Source organism: Haliotis rufescens, unplaced genomic scaffold, assembly GCF_023055435.1.
Source record: "Haliotis rufescens isolate VD_foot unplaced genomic scaffold, xgHalRufe1.0.p SCAF_9, whole genome shotgun sequence".
NCBI classification, from domain to species: domain Eukaryota; kingdom Metazoa; phylum Mollusca; class Gastropoda; order Lepetellida; family Haliotidae; genus Haliotis; species Haliotis rufescens.
In genome coordinates this window covers 47,035,989-47,056,898 of record NW_025964383.1, presented here as the reverse complement: position 1 = coordinate 47,056,898, position 20,910 = coordinate 47,035,989, and the positions used below count along the sequence as shown (strand labels likewise).

The following is a 20,910-nucleotide window of genomic DNA, read 5'->3' as shown; positions in this document are numbered from 1 at the left end:
GGCTTTAGAAAATTTAAAGCCATTTTCTAGCGACCATTTTTGAATTTTATTTAGACATAGCTGTAATTGTCTTTCTATTGAATGCATATTTTTACCACGACAAGATATGTTAAAATCATCCACAAAAAGCGATCCGTCTATAGAATCATTTAAAACCTTAGAGAGACTATTTATCTTAATACTAAATAGTGTAACAGACAAAATACTGCCCTGTGGGACACCCTGATCCTGATGATAATGATCAGACAGGGTTGAGCCCACGCTGACTTGAAATTGTCTGTCAGTTAAAAATCTGGATATGAATTGAGGCAAACAGCCTCTCAATTCCAAATCATGTAAATCTTTCAAAATCCCGTGTTTCCATGTAGTGTCATATGCTTTTTCTAAGTCGAAAAATATAGACACTGCATGCTGGTTATTAATTATTGCACTTTTTACAAATGACTCTAACCGAACTAAATGGTCAACAGTACTCCTTTCTTTCTAAAACCACACTGAATATTTGTAAGTAAATTATTAGATTCAAAGAGCCATGTTAATCTATTGTTGACCATGCGTTCCATGGTTTTGCAAACGCAGCTGATCAATGAAATGGGTCTATAATTTGTTGGATCAGTATGATCCCGTCCCGGTTTCGGTATGGGTACAACTATGGCATCACGCCATAAAGAAGGAAATTTACCTGATGTCCAGATATCATCAAAAATTAACAAAAGGGTTTCTATAAACACGGTTTTGGTAAATGCTTCAGGAGTTGATAGTGTATATTATCAGCTCCTGTAGCAGTATCGTGAACCTGATCAAGAGCAGTATAAAGCTCATGGATTGAAAATACTTCATTATAATCTTCCCCATTATCTGATTTAAAATTAATAGTTTTCTTTTCGTGCTGTTTTTGGTATATTTGGAATTGAGGTACATAGTTTGAGGAGGAAGAATGTTTTGCTAACGTTTCACCGAGTTTATTTGCAATATCCGATTTGTTAGTTAATAGTTCATCCGCATTCTTAAGATGGTGGACGCTAGATTTGGAACCCTTCCCTTATTTTTCTGAATCATGTTTCATACCTTAGACATGGGCGTTCGTGAATTTATTTTTGAAACATAATCTCGCCAAGATAGGCGTTTATTATGTTTAAAAGTACGCCTGGCTTTAGCATTTGAAATTTGAAATTGATTCAAATTATAGATCATGGGATGGCGATGGAAATAGTGCTCAGCCTTACTTGCCTGCAGTCATTGTAAAACCATTGTTTACGGAATGTGTGGATTTGCAGAGGACTTTGGAATACATTCATCAGCTATTTTGTACAGTTCATCAGTGAACACCTTAATAGAATCAGGAACATCAATAAACTGAGCAGGATTTAGTTTGTTCATACAGAGTAATTTGAACAAAGGCCAGTTAGCCTTTGTGAAGTTCCATCGTGATGATGGAGGAACATCAGTTTGAATTATTGTTTGAAGAATAGTCAGAAAATGGTCACTTCCACAAAGGTCGTCGTGGACTGACCATTCGAATTCATTTAACAGATCAGAGTTACTAAGTGATAAATTGAGAGAAGAATATGTGCCTGTTCCAGGATGTGAATATGTTTTAGAGTTATCATTAAAGATGCATAAATCGTTGTTCGAAATGAAATCTTCTAATATCTTACCTTTACTGTTCGTATCAGCACTACCCCAAAGTTGATTATGCCCCTTCAAATCGCCCATAATGATACAGGGCTTGGGGAGCTGGTTGTAGAGTGCCGAAAGATCAGTTTGTTGAAGAGTAGAAGATGGAGGTACATAAAGCGAGCACAATGTGAAAACAATGTTGAGGCCTAAACGGACTGCAACAGCTTGAAGTGGTGTATTAAGTGGAACAGGGCCATGTATAACACCCTGTCTCACCAACACTGAAGATCCTCCAGTAGCCCTAGGTCCTGGAGGAGAAAAGAAGTTATATGCATCATATTGTCTCAAATTGATTTGATCATTATCTTTAAAATACGTTTCTTGTAAACAAAATGCTGATGGTTTAAAATCCTGTACTAGTAACTGTAAATCATTAAAATTATTCTTTATTCCCCTGCAATTCCACTGAATAATATTATTGGAGCCATTCATGGAGGCTCAACTGGAGTTCTTGAGCGAGAGGGAGGTCCACTCCCGCGAACCGGGAGTGAGGGACTGACCTCCATCGCTAGAGGCTCAAATGGATTATGAACCTCTACTGTGGTGTCAGCAAGAGAAGGCAATTCCAAGTGCTGGAGAGCCCTTATCTTTTTTAACTTCTTTTTTTCCGTTTTAGTCAGATGGGCTTCGCCCTGAATGTTTTTGTTGTCTTTCACATTGCTGGGTTCTGATGGACTTACCATTTTCTGAGTTTGCAGAATCTGAGGTGCTGATGTTAGATGTTCTGTTTGGGAAGCAGAAGTAGATTTCATAGAGTGAGATGTCTGTGCTTCGTCGATGGTAAACTGGTCATCCTTTACCCAAGAGTTCAAAGTCTGGCAGGATGTAGAGGCTGTAGTAATTTTGAGAACTGGAGTCGGAGAAGAGACTGCAGCTGAATAAGTTATATTTGCGGGTGATTTTGATGGAATTTGTACTAATTGTGTGGCAGCAGAGTAAGAAATATTTTGCGTGCGCTTTAGTTTTAAGATTTGTGATTCTGATACGAACACTGGACATGATTTGGACGAGGCCACATGCTCCCCGTCGCAGTTGGCACATTTGACATCATCTGTGCACTCGGAACCTTCGTGAGTTCCACTGCAACGGAAGCATCTGGCCTTGCGAGTGCAAGTTTTTGCCCTGTGTCCAAACTGTTGACACTTGTAACACCGGAGAGGATTTGGAACATAAACCTCCATTCCGATGTTAAAGTAACCAGCTTTGATGGATTTTGTTTTTTTGGCAAGACAAAAAGTGAAAAGATAGGTGTTGGTTAGAATAAATTTTCCATCTTCTGATTTTTCTGTTGAACCGCTTAACAGCAGTGACCCCTTGATGTTTCAATTCAGCAGGAATCTCTTCTTCTGCCATGTTAGAAAGACAGCGAGCGCGGTCCCTGACAATGCCTCTACTTTAATTCAGTGTCCTGTACACCGAAACAACAACCTGGGTGTTAACAAACTGCTGTAGATCCAGCAGATTAACAGATTGTTGTCTCCGTGTACATTCCACAAGAATGGAACCAGAACGAAGACGTGTAACATTGGTTACTTCTCCACAGACACTTTGAATGCCTTTCGAGATAGCAAAAGATTTAGTTTGAAAGGATTGCTATCAGCAGATGCGGTGCTGCAGATTCGGAAGTCACAGAATTCATTTTAATCACATCGGATGGTTTCTTCCCTATTAATTTCATTACTTCACTATTTAGCGCTGATACAACAGCTGATAATCGTGTCACCCATTCGGTTGATCTTATTCGTTATGATTTCATTTAAATCCCGTACTGATATCCAAACAAACGTTCCGCTAATGTCCGATTAAATCTTTCAACAATAGCTTAACTACGGTGGGCCTCTTTTTCACCACGGCTGATTGTGGTGTCGTGCTTTGTTAATAGTTCAGATACTGATCCCATAAGCTCGCGACCAGGATCTACTTGAAATAACTTGGGCCATTTTAGTGGTCCACATTTATATATACGGCTCAGTGCATTAGCTACTTCTGTTGAATCATTTGAGGTTAATTGTTCAGCCTCCTTGTAGCGACTAGCCACCTCCACTATGGTTAAAGCATATTTATATGTTTTGTGTCTTACCCTATCATCGGGAAGAAACAAGAGGTCAGCCTGATGAACTTCATTCGTTGTAAAAATATCAAACTTCTTCCTCGGTATATTACGCCGTGCTGGTAAGTATATTTGCCACATCGTTTGTTTTTTAGATACCTAAACCGCAGTGGCTTATTTTTGTATTGCTCCTATACCTTTCGAATATCCTAGTGGGCTATGGTAAATTTTATTAATTATTAATTAATATTGATGTTTCTTTTAATACGAATCATGACGATCGTTGAATCACATCATCATATTTGCATAAAAAATTCCCACTGTAGCAGAAGTTTAGGTATATAAATCTGGCTCTAGTAGGGTTGTGTCGGAACCCTCATTGTCTATACTACTCAGCACCCTCTCATATTGTTCTGGCAATACACATACTCTGTACAGGCATACATAAATGACTACGTGAACAACAACAACAACAGTGATATAAGTGACAATCAGCCTAATCAGTCGAGCGTTTCTGCGACAGCAAGAGGTCTCATTCAGGGCGAAAAAAGGAACAATCAGTACGTCACGTGACTAGTTGAGAAACTGACTAGTCAAACTACCGGCTACGCAGCATCCATACCGAGCCAATCAAAACTTGGGTAAAACTTTTAGACATCCGACCCACTCAGCTCAGTCTGGTTGTAGAGCTCTTTGAGCACAGGACAACCGACCCGTATAACCTTCTCAAGATTTGTTCACGTTTTCAAACCAGTTTCTGCAACACGTGTTAACAGGACATACGGAATATATGTGCCGGCACTCAATAGTTTTCTGTAGTATAACCAGTTTAGGAATAATACAGAAAGCAATAATCTATTTTGGTTATATCTAAACGTAAAAATCGCGAGGAAGTCGACTAAAGTGAAGAGACGACCATCACAAGTCAACATCTGACAGCAGTGGCAGTGACGTATTCGTCAACGTAGAAGAAAACATGAGTTCTTGGAGATCCCGCTTCAACGATGAGGTAAGAGTCACTCTGCTTCCCCCTAGCTATAGCCATGTGGACCTAATACTACCGCAGAGACTGGACACCCCCGGGTTGGATGCCCATACTTTGTGTTCATGAAGCACCAGTAAGTACCAAAGTTTTTCGCATGAACTGACAAAGATCACCGTTATGTTGAATTACCAAGACAACGTTTCTACCAATGCCGCTATGACAGTAATATTAAGTTACATTTCACATGTTGTCCAGCTGTTATCCTTACTTTTCTGTCTCTTTTCATAATCTATAATATGCATGGAACAATTTTGTTTCTCGGTTAATATTGGCGCATTGTATTTCATTGTTACAGTTGTTAACATCTGATATTTATTTTATAAAACTGATACCATGCCAGGTATATATAATAATATATTGACACGGGTGCAGGCTAAAACGGCACCTCAGCACTTTCGTTCCTTTTTAAACATATACTTAATATTTGAATGTCAGCCGCCTGTGTTTTTAATTTGATATGCGATGTTAAACGTTCGTATGTCGTATATTTTGTACATTTGTGTTGTCTTGTCACTTTTCTATATAGTTTCATATGTTATAGAATATATAATTCAATTATTCGCGGAGGCTCTTCTTACAAATCGAATGAAGAAACCATGTGTTTCTATGCTTGGACATAGTGTATCTCATTCATCACTAAATGCTCGCTAAATCCACAATTACCGGTGTTCTGAATGAGGTGCCTTGTGTCGGCCAATGTAAAACATCAGCCCTCCAGGCGTGGTCCCGAGTATATTCCCTCAACACCACAGCCTCCCTTCAGGCAACAACACAATGCTGAACCTGTTTCGTATTGAATCTATAATGTCATAATCCTTAAACTCTGAACTTGTTGACCTGTTTTTGTGGCGGACATATTCAGTAAACCCACAATGACGTTTAATTTGATATTGAAACACTGAGTCTCGTCGACTTAACAATACGACGCTGGGAATAAAGTAGCGGCTTGAATTTCTTTTCACCACAATATCCCTGAAACCCCATGAACATGTCTGTTGTCCTTCATTAAATATTGGAAGGTCTTAGTGAGGGTGGTAATAGGTGAGGTGAGGTGAAATTTGGTTTAACGTCGCGTCTAAGATTATTGCACTTATATAGCGACGTGCATGCACGTGTGTGTGTGTGTGTGTGTGTGGCTGCTTGTACTAGAACGGACTGATGCCGATTTATAGTGCTAGCCCACTGAGATACCATGCCGCAGTTTAACATTAATACCCCACTCAGACACAGTATACTGACTCCGAGCCGACCAGTCCTTGTTTTAACCCCTTAATGCCGAGCGCCAGACAGGGTAACAACAAGTACCATCTTTTAACGTCTTTTGGTATGACGCGGCCGGGGATCGAACCCCGGACCTTCCGCTCTTCGGGCGGACGCTCTACCACTAGACCACGGAGGCGGCCTGAGAGTGGTAATAATGGCCCCTGGACAGCTGCAGTATATTAATCTGAAGGCCTGTTCATACAGGCGACAATTTAAAGTCATGATATCTTATACATGGTCGACTCTCGTAACTGAACCTTTATTTATGATGTTTGTGACGTGTGTGATGTTGATGGTGTATTTTGTTGAAGACCTGAATGCTAAAAGCCTCGTAAAATATGGAAAAGTCTATAGTTAGTGAAATATATTACTTTATATTTAAAACTCATCTCTTCAAGCAAGCCGGTGAATAAATCTTTCCTAGTCGAAGCGCATTTAAAGAGTTATAAATTGGAAAGTGCGCTTTACACATTCTCATAATTCATCTATGAGTATGGATGATAGATATATATTTATTTTCTCTCAACTTATGAATAGACGGAGTATAAACCCGGAGCACGGCTATGACGTGGAGACGACGATATGGCATGACAACATGACTCTGTATTCCATAATCACAGATATTGAGTTGGGTTTATGTCATTTATTGACATACATTCAGAGATCAATCTCGTGTATTCTGGCCAATGCAGACGGGTCTATAGCAACTTTACCCGAGGCGAACAATGCGACAATGTGATGTATTAGGTAATGCACGAGATCTATGTTTTTGTTATGTGATTTGTGATTGGAGGAATATTGGAATACTGGATATTGCGTGTATGAAGTTCCTGATGCTATTGTTAATGGGTGAGTGAGTGCCGGTGGGTGAGCGAGTACTGTGCTATGATGGCCGGCGGGAGGGTCAGGTCACACTCATGTCCTTCTCTATGTTCCATCTTGGTCTTTAATGACGTAACAGAGGGTGGTATCAGACGTGGTGACCGTGAGCACAAAACCCTCTCGATACTTATAGCTTATACCTAGCTGATATAAATCTTTAAAACGACCTTAAAATTAACATACATTATCAACTCCTGAAGCACTTACCACAGTATCTTTAGAAACACTTTTGAATATCTTTGTAATTTGGACGTCAGGTAAGTTTCCTGCTTCATGGCGTGATGTTATATTTGTCCTGATATCCAAACCCAGTTGAGATCATACTGACCCAGCAAATTACTGACCAATATCATTGACAACCTGCGTTTGCAAAACCATGGAACGCATGAAATAATCGACTCGTCTGGTACTTAGAAACCAATAATCTCATAAGAAACATACAATGTGGTTTCCGAAAAAACAGAAGTATGATCGATCATTTGGTTCGCTAAGAATCATTTATTAAAAATGCAATAGTAAATAAGCAACATGCTGTGTCCATCTTTTTCGATTTGGAAAAAGCATATGACACTACATGGAAACACAGTATTTTAACAGATTTACATGAATTTAGATTACGAGGTAGTTTGCCTCAATTTATATCCAAATTTTTAACTGACAGACAATTTCAAGTCTATGTTGGTTCTACACTGTCTGATCATTATAATCATGATGAGGGTGTCCACAAGGCAGTATCTTGTCTGTCACATTGTTTAGTATTAAGATAAATAGTTTGTCTAAAGTTTTAAATGATCTGATTGATGGATCCCTCTTTTTGGGTGATTTTAATATTTCTTGTCGTGGCAAAAACATGTGTACTATTGAAATGCACCTGTAGCTATGTTTAATAAAATCCAGAAATGGTCTTTAGAAAATGGTTTTAAATTTTGGTTATTAGATAACACTCCCATTAAAGTTGTAATGGAAGCCAAATTCTTAGGTCTATGTTTTTATCATCATTTGACCTTTCTGCCCCACATTAAACACTAAAAGAGTAAATAGGTGATGGCCCTAGATCTGTTAAAAATTGTCTCTAATTTCAAGTGGGGAGGGGATCAGAAAACGCTCCTCCAACTTTATAGAACACTGATCCGATCAAAACTTGATTATGGCTCCAACGTCTATGGTGGAGCTTGTAAAAATAATTTAAAATTATTAGATACAATTCATCATCAAGGACTGAGGCTTTGCCTTGGTGCTTTCAGACCGTCACCCATTAATAATCTGTCCATAGAGGCTGATGAACCATCCCTCAAACAACGCCGCAAGAAACTGTCATTACAATATGTTACAAAACCTTTTATCTAATCACTCAAATCCAGCCTATGAGTGCGTTGTAAACCTCTGTTTGTGGATCTATATAATAAGAAACAATCCCTTATTCCACCCCTTGGATTCAGAATCAAACTTGACCTTTCTGCTGCCAAAATTCAGCTCAGTGGCATATCTCCCACCCAAGTTCTGTCGTCTCCTCCGTGGCAACTGGAAAAACCTCAGGTAGATCTCTAAACTAAAGAAATCAGACACCAATGAAATAATGTCCCAGCACGAATATCATCAATTAAGAAACAACTATCATACATACAACACTATCTTTACAGATGGATACAATGATGATGACGCAGTTGCTAGCGCCACTGTCGTTTGATCTAGAACCATATCATCCAGATTACCAAATGACAGTTCGAATTTTACAGCAGAATCAAAGGCAATCTTAACAGCTCTCAAATATATAAATACTCAATCGAAGCATACACACAGTTCATTAAATTTTCCCTTTCCTGCATTCAAGCCATTAAGAATATTTCCTGTCAACATCCATTAGAACGTGACTTCATAGAACTTCATAACGATCGAGGTACTGGCTAGTACGACATCGTCTGTTATTGGTTACCCAGCCATGTTGGAATAACTGGTTACACAATGGCTGATGTTGCAGCGAAGGCAGCACTCAACAAATCTGTGACACCACTTTTGATCCCATACACTGATTAAACCCTTTATTTGATGTTACATCCGTGATCTAATGCAGGAAGTGGGACACTCAAGTAGGTATAAATAAATTACATGAAATTAAACCAACTCTTGGCTACACCTACTTGAGTTGTCAGTCGTATTGGCCATTGCAGGTACACAAATGATTATTTATTGAAAGGTGAGGATCCTCCATTTTGTATCCCTTGTGAGGAAAGAATCACGGTCAAGCACGTCCTGCTTGATTGTGTTGATTTTTCCATGATAAGGGATAAATATTTCAAATCACCCTCAATAACGGATCTTTTTAATAGAATCAATTCTCTTTTAATTATAGGTTTTTTAAAAGAAATTGAACTTATTGATAAATTTTGAATTGTGCAAATAGCTATATGTTATATTGGTAATGTATAATTTGTAACTTAGATTGTTAGTGGCTATATCCTCAAAGGGGGTTGAAGGAGCATAAAATTATTGTCCCCTGGGAGGATATGTACGACCACATCTTTCAAAGTACAGTTATTCTTACCTCGGTTTTAAACGTAGTATAGTTGTTTATTGTAACTGTTGGCTTTATTGCATACCATCACCAGCAGCTGAAGGGTTGGTGTAAATCCTGCTGGGGAGCCGTGCAGGTAGCAGAAGTAATGTCAGTCCCCACTGTCCCTGATAAGGTGGCCCAACTTTGGTTGCTGGTGATCTATAGCCTATTTTTATATTGTATTATTTATTGGAAATGTATTCTTTTAAATGTTCTAAACTAGTTTTAAAATTGAAACTGTGATACTCTAGTTATCTTACTGTCCATCGTTGACAGCTTTTTATTAGATCAAAATGTAATTATTATAAATGTTTCGTCACAATATGGCGGAAATATTGCCTATATGACCTTAAATTTCACTCACTCACTCACTAATACGCCTTGCTACAGATGCAGAATGTTGTTAAACTACATATTGTTCCGTTCCAGTGGTGATGGAGAGACACTGCCTGATGGGAAGATGTAAACAACAAATATGCTCACTGAATGCAATTTGCTTTTATGTTTCCTTTGAACAAAAATGAACGTCATGAAAGAATGTTAACATCTAAGCCTACACATTTCAATTTCTCATAAAACATGAGACTGAATCCTTCTCCCGGCGGGGATGCTGCTTTTCTATGGGTTTTAATGGAGGCAAGTGCAGGTACCCCACTGCGCACGGGGATGATGACGTGGGATGCAGCTTTCTGCACTCGTGTGCAACGCGTGACACACTCATTAGAGGGGGGACAAACTTTTTGACCAAAGGAGGACCCGTGTTAAGCTGTACCTGGAGGTGATAACAAGGAGAGAAAATTTTGTTATCCTGACGAAAAATGATAAGACACATGTATTTGCTAATGTCTCCTTTTTAGATGTGATTTTGTGGGAATAACATGAATACTGTTGTGATTAAATAGATCTGTCTTGTTTTATACGACCATTGCTTCTAAATGCGATGGTGTTAAGAGAATACATGGTCCTGGAACATGTTATTACTTACTTACTTACATTGGAGATTTTCGTGCGCTTTCCGACTGTACCTTTTTTCGCACACGGGCCCGGCCGGGCCATTTAGTGTATTTCCGAAAAGGGAAACGAAAAAAGGCAACCCAGTGGGGGAATTTAGTTGTTGCTTATATAGAAAAGTTTGGAATTTTTTAGATTTGGAATAGATGCCAAGGGGATATGGTGGGCGGACTAAGGGAGTTGATTAAGGTGTGATTGTTGGTTTATGTGGTTTGTTTTGGTAGTTTGTTGGATATTAGATGCATTCTCGTGTTTGGGGTATATTTACCTCGTTTCCAAAGGTCGAGATCGCGAGAATGCGAGATCGCGAGAATGTCCCTTACAGTATTCCATACGATGAGCTTTCATCGTTCTTTTTGTCCGTTTGTTTAGGCTGAAGAAATGCATTAACATGCGCACTTTGTCTGAGATTCATAGATTACAGGTAACCAATCAGTGTTCTTGAAGACGGTAGCCAAGTCTCTTGTCACGCTCAGTGGCGTCAGCGAACTAATCGACTCACGGCAGATAGTGAGCCCCAGCTGGCAGTGTCAGACAGCCGAGAAGAAGATTAGTGCCCCTTTAAACCGACAAGCCGGGATATAACTAAAATATACACACTGTTCAAAGCAGTGTTAAGCCAAACTCACTCACTTATTCAGAGTCATGCCGGTCCCCAAGCCTGGATATTGGGGGTACTTTTCCAGTATAAGCGTGCCTGTCATTTAAATGTTAAGGCCGCTATAAAATTAATAGTTACAGTTTGATTGATTTTTTAAAAACATGGGAGACAGGAGGCATTTTATTTTTAACGTTTTTATTTTGTTCTTATCGACCTACTTTAGGCATAGGTGTACAATTGCTGTCGGCGGATGCGATTCGCATGCATCATGTGTGCTCAGTAGGGCTACGTGTACGGAGTATTTTATCAGGTAAAGAAAGTAGGAACACTCATATTAACGATACTTCTATTCCTAGGAATTTGAGGGCATTAGAATAATGTAAGGCAGGATGTTTTGTTGTCAGGCGGGGGCGGATGAAAATCTATTAATTAAAGTAGCGAATATGGTATCGTATAAAAAAACAAAAAAACAACATCGGACAATATCATTTTATCCGAATGCTACAAATTGGTCTGTGAGAATTTTATTTTAATGAATATTGTATAAAATTGCCTCATTGAGAAACTCACTGGTTTGTGATTATTTCTGTAACTGACAGTGTAGCCGCGAATAACTTGAATACTGCTGATGCGGCTTCAAGCAATATTACTCACTCACTCACTGACGGTAATAAATTTTTTTTCCAGCTTTCGGACACATTTATGTCTTCACCATCATTGGACATTCATAGACACAATTTCTTTTGTTAAATTATATTGAGCATGTTCAGGGTTTTATTATAAAGTACATAGGAAACTGTAACAACGGGAGATGACTCAGACTTTGTGTATGTAAATTACGTTATAGCATGTTCAAGCTCAAGTCATAAGTTTGCTAAATGCTACTTGGAGAATGAAGAGCATGAAAGAAGCATGACCAAAGGACTACTAACGTGGGCATGCGCTTGACCTTATGATATTACGCATGCGCACGGACAGCGTCTAAAACGCGAGAACACGAGAACGCGAGATCACGAGAAAATGAAATGTCGCATTCTCGCCTTCTTGCGATGTCGTTATTTTGTGGCCTAATTTGACAAGTCGAGATTGCGAGATTGCGAGATTTTGCATCATGTCCAAATGTCGCATTCTCGCGTTGTCGACTTTTGACAAAAAGTGCTTTGTACCAAAAACACGAGAATGCGAGATCGCGAGAACGCGATATTTTGGCCAAATCTCGCGTTCTCGCGACCTCGCATTCTCGTGTTTGGGGTATATTTACCTCGTTTCCAAAGGTCGAGATCGCGAGAATGCGAGATCGCGAGAATGTCCCTTACAGTATTCCATAATTTTACCACAATATCCCTGAAACCCCATGAACATGTCTGTTGTTCTTTATCAATTATTGGAAGGTCTTAGTGAGGGTGGTAATAATGGTTGTTTGGTTGTTTGTTTTGTTGTTTAACGCCGCACTCAGCAATATTCCAGTATATGGCGGCGGTCTGTAAATAATCCAGTGATTGACATCATTAGCATCGATCCACGCAATTGGGATCGTTGACATGCATCAACCAAGTCAGCGAGCCTGACCACCCGATCCCGTTAGTTGCCTTTTACGACAGGCATAGTCGCCTTTTATGGCAGGCATGGGTTGCTGAAGACCTATTCTACCCCGGATCTTCACGCGGCCTGGACAGCTACAGTATATTAATCTTAATTATAAGGCCTGTTCATGCAGGCGACACTTTAAAGTCATGATATCTTATTGCTGGTCGATTGTCGTAAAGTGAACCTCTATTTATGATGTTTGTGACGTTTGTGATGGTGATGGTGTATTTCGTTGAAGACCTGAATGCTAGATCTATAGTTTCTGAAACATATTACTATGAGTTAAAAACCCATTTCTTCAAGCAAGCCGGTGAATAAATGTTTCCTGGTCAAGGCGCATATAAACACTTATAAATTGGAAAGTGCGCTTTACAAATTCTCGTAATTTATCTATGACTATGGACTATACATAGATTTCATTTTTCTCTCAACTTATGAATAGACGCGGTATTAACCCGAAGCACGGCCATGAAGTGGAGACGGCGAAACGGCACGCCAACATGACTCTTTATTCAATAATCAAGCACAGATATTGAGTTTGGTTCATGTCATTAATTGACATACATTCAGAGATCAATCTTGTGTGTTCTGACTAATGAAGACGGGTCAAAAATAGCTTTACCCGAGGCGAACAATGCGTCAAAGTGATGTATTAGGTAATGCGCGAGATCTATGTTTTTGTTATGTGATTTGTAATTTGGAGGAATATTAGAGAACGAGATATTACGTGGATGAAGTTCCTATTGTTACTGTTAAGATGTCTAGGCCGGTGGGTGAGCGAGTGCTGTGGTATGATATCTGGCGGGAGGGGCAGGTTACACTTATGTCCTCTCTATGTTCCATCTTGGTCTTTAATGACGTAACAGAGGGTGGTATCAGACATGGTGACCGTGAGCACAAAACCCTCTCCATACTTATAGCTTATTCCTAGATATCAATCTAAAATTAAGTATTCAGGTGGGGACAGATCTAGATTTGAATGAATTTGGTTTAGTTCATTTTGGATTTGACATTGTTTGAACTATCCCTAGGCTTTCCCCGAGAAGAAATATGTGGTGTCCTAAATATAATGTGCATTCTCCTTTTCATGAACGTATACGGGATTTGTAAGAATTCAGTTGGCTCTGGAGTAAATCTAGAATTCAGTCACTTGGTTGTATGATTCCTTTCATGCCGTTCAGGTATAAAAAACAATCTACACCATGACACTACAGCCACCGAAATTATCGAATTTACCTACACAATGTGGAACAAAACGCTCATTTCAACGACGATAAACACGTTTACTTCCATCTCGCCAGTGAAGACGAAATCGTGAGTCATCACTAAACCACACTCGTCTCCAGTTTCTCAAATTCCAAGGCTGTGAGGTATGACACCAACGCAAGCACCACTGTCGATGTATCTGTTACAAAACAGGGACGATAACAGGTCTTCTGAGTCTGGTTCGATATCCTCCTCAAACCAGGGACACGTCCTACAGACTCCGTAGCTGTGGCATTGTGATGACATAGAATAGATAGATTATCTTTATTTCCTCCAAGAGATGAAGATACATTAATATGACATATTACGGTATTCTACAAATGTATATAAACAACGGGTGATATATTGTATGTACAGGCAGTTTCACATCGTTATCATATGTTTCTCAGTAGGTTGTTCAACATTTTAACAGTTTTACATACTAAAAGCATTATATTTGTCCATAGATTGTATTCAATAGCCATAGTACTTTCTGTTTCCAAGCCACCAAGTAGAAAGGACAAAAGGGTATTGTCATCGTCGTTCCCGATACTAGAAAAGGACTAAACAAGAATATTGCTGTGTTATTGATTCTTTTCACAATACATAAATACATATTTGTTAATATCAAAAGCAAATGCGCCGCATAAGCATTCATCGGATTGAATACTGTAGGTGCTTAGACATAATAAATATGCTAAATCATAGAAGTGATCCGGCCTTTCAATTGTTTGTAGCCATAGTATGTGTACCTTAGGTGATCGTGTAAGAAAGTATCATTTAAGGTTTTCTCTTGAATTAAGCTGTGCATAAATTACGTTACGGTCACATAGACTTATTTGTTCTTTAACTCGACTCGCCCATGCTTGTTTGTTGGGGAATTGAGAAGAGATGGTATAGGTGTTTATGTCATTATTGAGTTCATACTTGTTTACTAGTGATAGCATGTGGTATACGGGTGACATGTACTGAACAAGTCTGTGTTGTAATAGTCTTTTAAATGCAAAGTTAATGTCACTATTACAGAGTCTTCCAAGGAATAAGAGAGCTGATTGATCAATGTATGCCTGGAGAGAAATTAAGCCAAGACGTTCTCTGGTGACGACGAAAGGAGTGCGTCTAAAAATCATTAAATCTTTGTAAAAAAATAACGTTGACCAATTTCAAACATTTTGTTTACCTTTGGTGACTGTTAACCCCATAAACTACAAGCAAATAATCCACATGGTAATATTACCCTTTCCCATATACCAACAGCTGGGAGATGATTTCAACAACTAAAATATAGCCAATGATTATAATTTATATTGACTAACATTCTTTTTCACATATTAAATGGGTACGTTCTAAGGTTTTCTTTGATGTACTTGAAAGCAATCCTACATAAGTTACACTTTCTTTTTTAGGAAGTACTTGTGAACCAATGCAGAGACATTGACAGACCGATTTATTTTCCCAAACAGTAGATGGTATACTTAGTTTAGCTTCAGCATGTAAGGATTGTAGGATATAGTCGTGATATTTTTCAGTGTATTCATGAGGACAGGCGTACTGAGTCTCATCAAACTGAGCGCATCTAAGACAGTTTTCAGTTTCATATCGGTATAGCATAAAGTCTACATCATTAGCCTTACGCCAGTTCAGATGTTCATCGCCATAGGGGCATGGCTGGGAATAAGTACTCAGACATAGGAATATTGGACAATGGTCAGATACTGATTGACCTCCAGTATAACCAACAATGTTACTAACATGTTGGAGATATATGAACACATACATGTAATCTATCATACTTCTAGTAGTTTTACAATTGCTTGTGAAGGTGAAAATAGTATTATCATCAAGGGGTACGACAGAAATTAGATTCCATTCAGTGAGCACTCTTTGCAGACATTTCGCTCTGTATTTCAATGTAATTCCATGACGCAGGTCTGCATTGAAATCATGGCTTTACCACCTGCGCCTCTTTGAGATGAGCGCATTTCTTTTTTTGAGAAGAGATGAATAAACCCCATGGTTAATACAGACAGATTTATTGCAAACAACTATCTCTGCTGCATCATATAATGGGACACTGCTTCACATACTCTTAACTGCACCTTTTTGAAATACAGGATTGAATAATGAGTCCATGACTAAGGCTGATAAATCAGGTCAGGTGGAAACCATCTTTTAAACAGCAAAGCATGTCTTTAATCTAATCGTTGATGCAATCCGGTAGAAAACTGGGACAACGAAACAGGATAACTACACCATATGAGTCGACGCATATGAATGCCAGCTGTGAGAAAGAAATACTCCGCACATGCATGAATAACTCCAAAAAACATGCAAATGTGACCCTGCAGAAGCGACGATGAGATCGGCAGGTTTCTCACTTCCCTTATCATCTGATGACACCTTCCCTAATATCACAAATATTAGATGTTTAAACTACACTGAACACATGACGTTTGATATATCCTGAACACACTGTTTGAGACCCAACCCTATATTCCCGGTGATTGACGTCCAAATATTGACTCATTGTGGTTCAAATCATTATCCTGACATGTCTGAGGGAGAAATTATCTCTGAACTAAAAGATCAAGGTGTCATTTATGTTAAAAGATTTACAGCCCGTAGAAACAAAGAAACTTTTCAAACGAACAAGTACCTATTTTCGTTTTCATCCTCAAGTGCTCCCAAGTCAATCAAGGCAGGTTACTGCAATATCAATGTTGAAATTTATATTCCAAACCCTCACAGGTGCTTCAAATGTCTTATAAACCTATTCATTGGGATCGCTATTAAGTAAGAGACTTTTTTCTATAGGCATTAAAACCTATTGTGAGGTTTTACTTTCCAGTCGGGTTAAATCTTATAAACAGGGACGTTGTAATGTCCCTGCGATTTTATATATCACAGCGACAGGCCTTTGATAAATTAGAGAACACCTGGGGAACTACACAACCAACTTTAGCGAAGTCTGGGCTTTCGAGTAAAGTCACGGGTCAATCGTTTTGCCAGCTCAAACAAGAGTTTTCCGTGTACCTATAAAAACTGCTTGTTGTTGCTTATAAACCAATGAGGAAGCATTGATTGTGCAGGAAACAGCGTAGCGGTGGACACATCGCAGCTCGTTTAATCTGAGGCAGTGAACAGGAAATATGTACCTGACATCACACGATATGACTACCTTATCAAGCTGTATAGCTCATATTAATTATACATTGAAAGAGAGTCACGAACGCGTAGACATGGGCACTAAGCCCCCCTTTGACAGGCTCAAGCCCTCTTGCGGCAGATATACGCTGAAAACCTGCGCAGCGGAACATGCTTTGATTGAATATAGATTAGCGCTAAGGACACGAGTGGTAAGTAGGGGAAGGAGAGGGGAGCTGCCAGAGTTTGCTACAAACCAAGAATAAATAGGCGCTTATTTTCAAACAAATAAGAGGTAATTTTATACCTGTTAATAATGCTTTTAAAAATCTATCGCACATGTACCACACTTGTTAAGCTCGTTTTCGGGTTGAACACAAAATACGACGTTGTTCTCGAGTGTCATCTCACTATTCCTGGCTGTACGTCCAAAAGAAACTTGACACTGACTTTCAAAATGTAATTAAATGCAATTGTGTCAAAATAGGACACATAAGCCATAATTGAAACACTGTTTGAAGATCAATGTACACAATGTTCAAAACATTAATCGTGTCACCTAGACAGACACACGTACACGATACAGTTAATGTCACAGGGGTACAGAAAATATCAGTATCGGTTGTGCCCACACGTGCATTAATCATCGCTTGACACCGACGACCCATAGATGCAATCAAGTTGTCAATAACACGCTGTTGGATGTGCTGCCATTCATGCTGAAGTGCATCAAGAAGCGCCAGAAGTGTTTGGGGCGGTGGATTCCTTCTGCGAACGCGTCGATCCAACCCATCGCACAGATCGGGGACAAATCTGGTGACCAGGCTGGCCAAGGAAATGTCTGGATGTTGTTGTGCTGTAAGAAGTGCTGTAAGAAATGCTGACAAACACGTGCAATATGCGGTCGAGCGTTGTCCTGCTGGAACAGTCCGCCATGAACGTTGGCGTGAGGAAGAACGTAAGGCTGTAGGATCAAGTCTCTGTAACGCACACCTGTCAATCCACCTGCCACGTGCACGAGATGCGTCCTACCGCCGTGATGAATTCCGGCCTATACCATGACACTCCCGCCGCCACATGGGACAACCTGCTGCACACAGTTGGGGGCGTAACGTTCACCCCGACGTCTGTAGACACGTGCGCGCCCATCAACACGTGTAAGTAGGAAAGGGACTCGTCAGTAAACATTACATTTCTCCACCTTGCACGTGCCCATCTAACCCTCTGTTGGCACCAAAGCAGACGGTCCGCCAGATGACGTGGGGTCAATACATGACGTCGAACAGGTCTTCATGCAAAAAGTCCAGCCTCCCTCAATCTGTTGTGTACCGTTTGATCTGATATTCTGCGTACCCCAGGGATCTGTGTGGTTGTAGACGTGGCTGTGTAAGTGCGGTCTCAGGGGAGTCGCAGTCGGATGTATCGATCTTGTGCTTAGGTTGTCACCCTTGGTCTTCCTGACCTTGGTCTGTCGTCAACTCTGTTGGCGTTGTTGTATCGGGTCCTAAGTGCGGGGATTGTCTGTCTGGATACGCCAAAGTGCCTGTCCACTTCTTGCTGAGTTGCTCCAGCTGGTAATCTCCCAATGGCGTTCTTCCGTTGAGCTGGATTCAGTCTTGGCATTCTGTCACCGCCTCTACAACCGTTATAAGGACTGTATGAACAGCCGTTGATGTGGACTTTTATACTCATTTAACAGGGGGGCCTGCATGCCTAAATGCAGGATCCTGTGCTGCACGTTTTTTACAGGCGGTTGCGTTTGGATGAAGCTGTAAAATTGATCCCCAAACGCTACGTTTATGTGTTTTCGCGAATTATAGACACATCATCTTTCTGTTTGACTTCTTTGGATCTCATTTAATGTAATTATTTTAGATATTTGGCAAAAAGTGGTTTACATCTATGTCAAGTTTCTTTTTTTAAAGAGTACATATGTGTTGTTATGCTAGTTGGTTGGTTTATTGTTTAACGCCGCGCTCAGCAATACTTCAGCTTTATGACGGCGGTCTGTAAATAATCGAGTCTGAACCAGACAATCCAGTGATTGATAGCATGAGCATCGATTTTCGCAATTGGGATACGATGACATGCATCAACCAAGTCAGAGCGCCTAACCACCCGATCCCGTTGTCGCCTTTTACGACAAGCATGGTCGCCTTTTACGGCAAGCATGGGTTGCTGAAGACCTATTCTACCCTGTATCTTCACGGGTCAAGTTGATATGTAAAATGAATTATCATTTCCATTGGACCTGTGGCCCTAGTCGTCAAATAAACTTTTTTACTACCCTCTTCTTATGCATTTTAAAGCTGAAATGTTAACGTGTGGCAATAAAGGCACTTAACACTTATTTATTGCCGGTAACTGATCTCAAATTTTAGTTGCATTTATCCTTCACACACAAAAATACATCAAGGGAGGAGGATGAATTGGTTTAGTATCGAATATTTTGGCGGCAGGAAACCGTCATGACATTTCCACCAAGGCCACTTTCACTCACTGCATGTATTTAGTGATGATTTAAAAAAGCGAGTCCCCATTGTGGCATCAGGATCCATGCCTTTGCCTTCCTCGTTCCTACCATGAACAGGGGCAGTCTGGTAGCGTAGCGGTTAAAGCGTTCGCTTGTCATGCCGAAGACCCGGTTTCGATTCCCGACATGGGTACAATGTGTGAAGCTTTGTTTCAAAACTGACTTCACGTACTCCACTCAATTAAGTATGGAATATGGTTCGAACGATAAAAGGTAAAGAGTCTACTAGCAGTGTTCAACACTTAACAGTTGATAATGAGACATTTACTTCCAAAATGGACATCGCTAATAAGCTGGCCGAGACAATCAGTAAAAATTCATCGTCTGCCAATTATGATCCTAAATTTCAAAGGTATCGAAATCAGCAGGAAAAGAAGATTCTTAATTTCAAATCTGATAATACAATGATACTATACAATGAATCCTTTTCGTTATGTGAACTGCAAGAGGCTCTAAACAAAGCTCACGATACAGCATCTGGGCAAAATGATATCCATTATCAATTATTGAAACATCATCTCAGTTAACTCTCTTGTACATTTTCAATAGTATTTGGGAATCGGATAATTGTCCGTCTTCTTGACATGAGGCTATTATTATCCCTGTGCCAAAACCAGGGAAGGATCACACGAATCCTTCTAATTACCGTCCAAAAGCTTTACTAAGTTGCATCTGTAAAACCACGGAACAAATGATCAACAGGTGTCTTAACTGGTATTTTTGAATCTAATAATCTGATAACTGATATTCAGTCCGGTTTCAGGCACCAGAGGAGCACCATTGATCATTTGGTTAGATTAGAGTCATTTATACGCAAGGTTGTTTTTTTTAAATAATCAACATGTTGTATCAATTTTTTTTCATTTGGAGAAGGCATACGATGCAACATGGAAATATGACATCTAAAAAGATCTCCATAAAAGGGGTCTTCGTGGCCGTATGCTTGATTTTATTACAAGCTTTTTAGAAGAATTTAAAGTTCGAGTTGGCTCCACATTATCTGAGATATATGATCAGGAAATGGGGATCCGTCACGGCAGTATTTTATCAGTGACACTTTTAGCATAAAAATCAATAGCCTTTCAAAGGGTTTAGATGAAAACATTGATAGTTCGTTTTTTGTTGATGATTTCAATGTATCTTGCCATGGTAGAAATATGAATACTATTCAAATTCAGTTACAACTTTGCCTTAATAAAATGCAAAAATGGTCTCAAGAAAATGGTTTTAAGTTCTCTTAAACTAAAACCTGTTGTATTCATTTTTGCAATAAACGGAAATTACATAAAGATCCAGAATTGACTTTGAATAATAT

The 20,910-nt window shown here is 39.5% G+C and overlaps 1 protein-coding gene across 1 annotated transcript in view; it reads left to right on the top strand.

Annotated features, from left to right (window-relative positions):
- Positions 1–4,321: 4,321 nt before the first annotated feature.
- The window catches only part of LOC124149979 (plasminogen-like), a 40,338-nt gene continuing 23,749 nt past the window's right edge, over positions 4,322–20,910 (top strand). Inside the window, exon 1 of the transcript XR_007219690.1 lies at positions 4,322–4,739. The gene's annotated coding sequence lies outside the window, so the exon portion shown is untranslated. The remainder of the gene's footprint in view (positions 4,740–20,910) is intronic.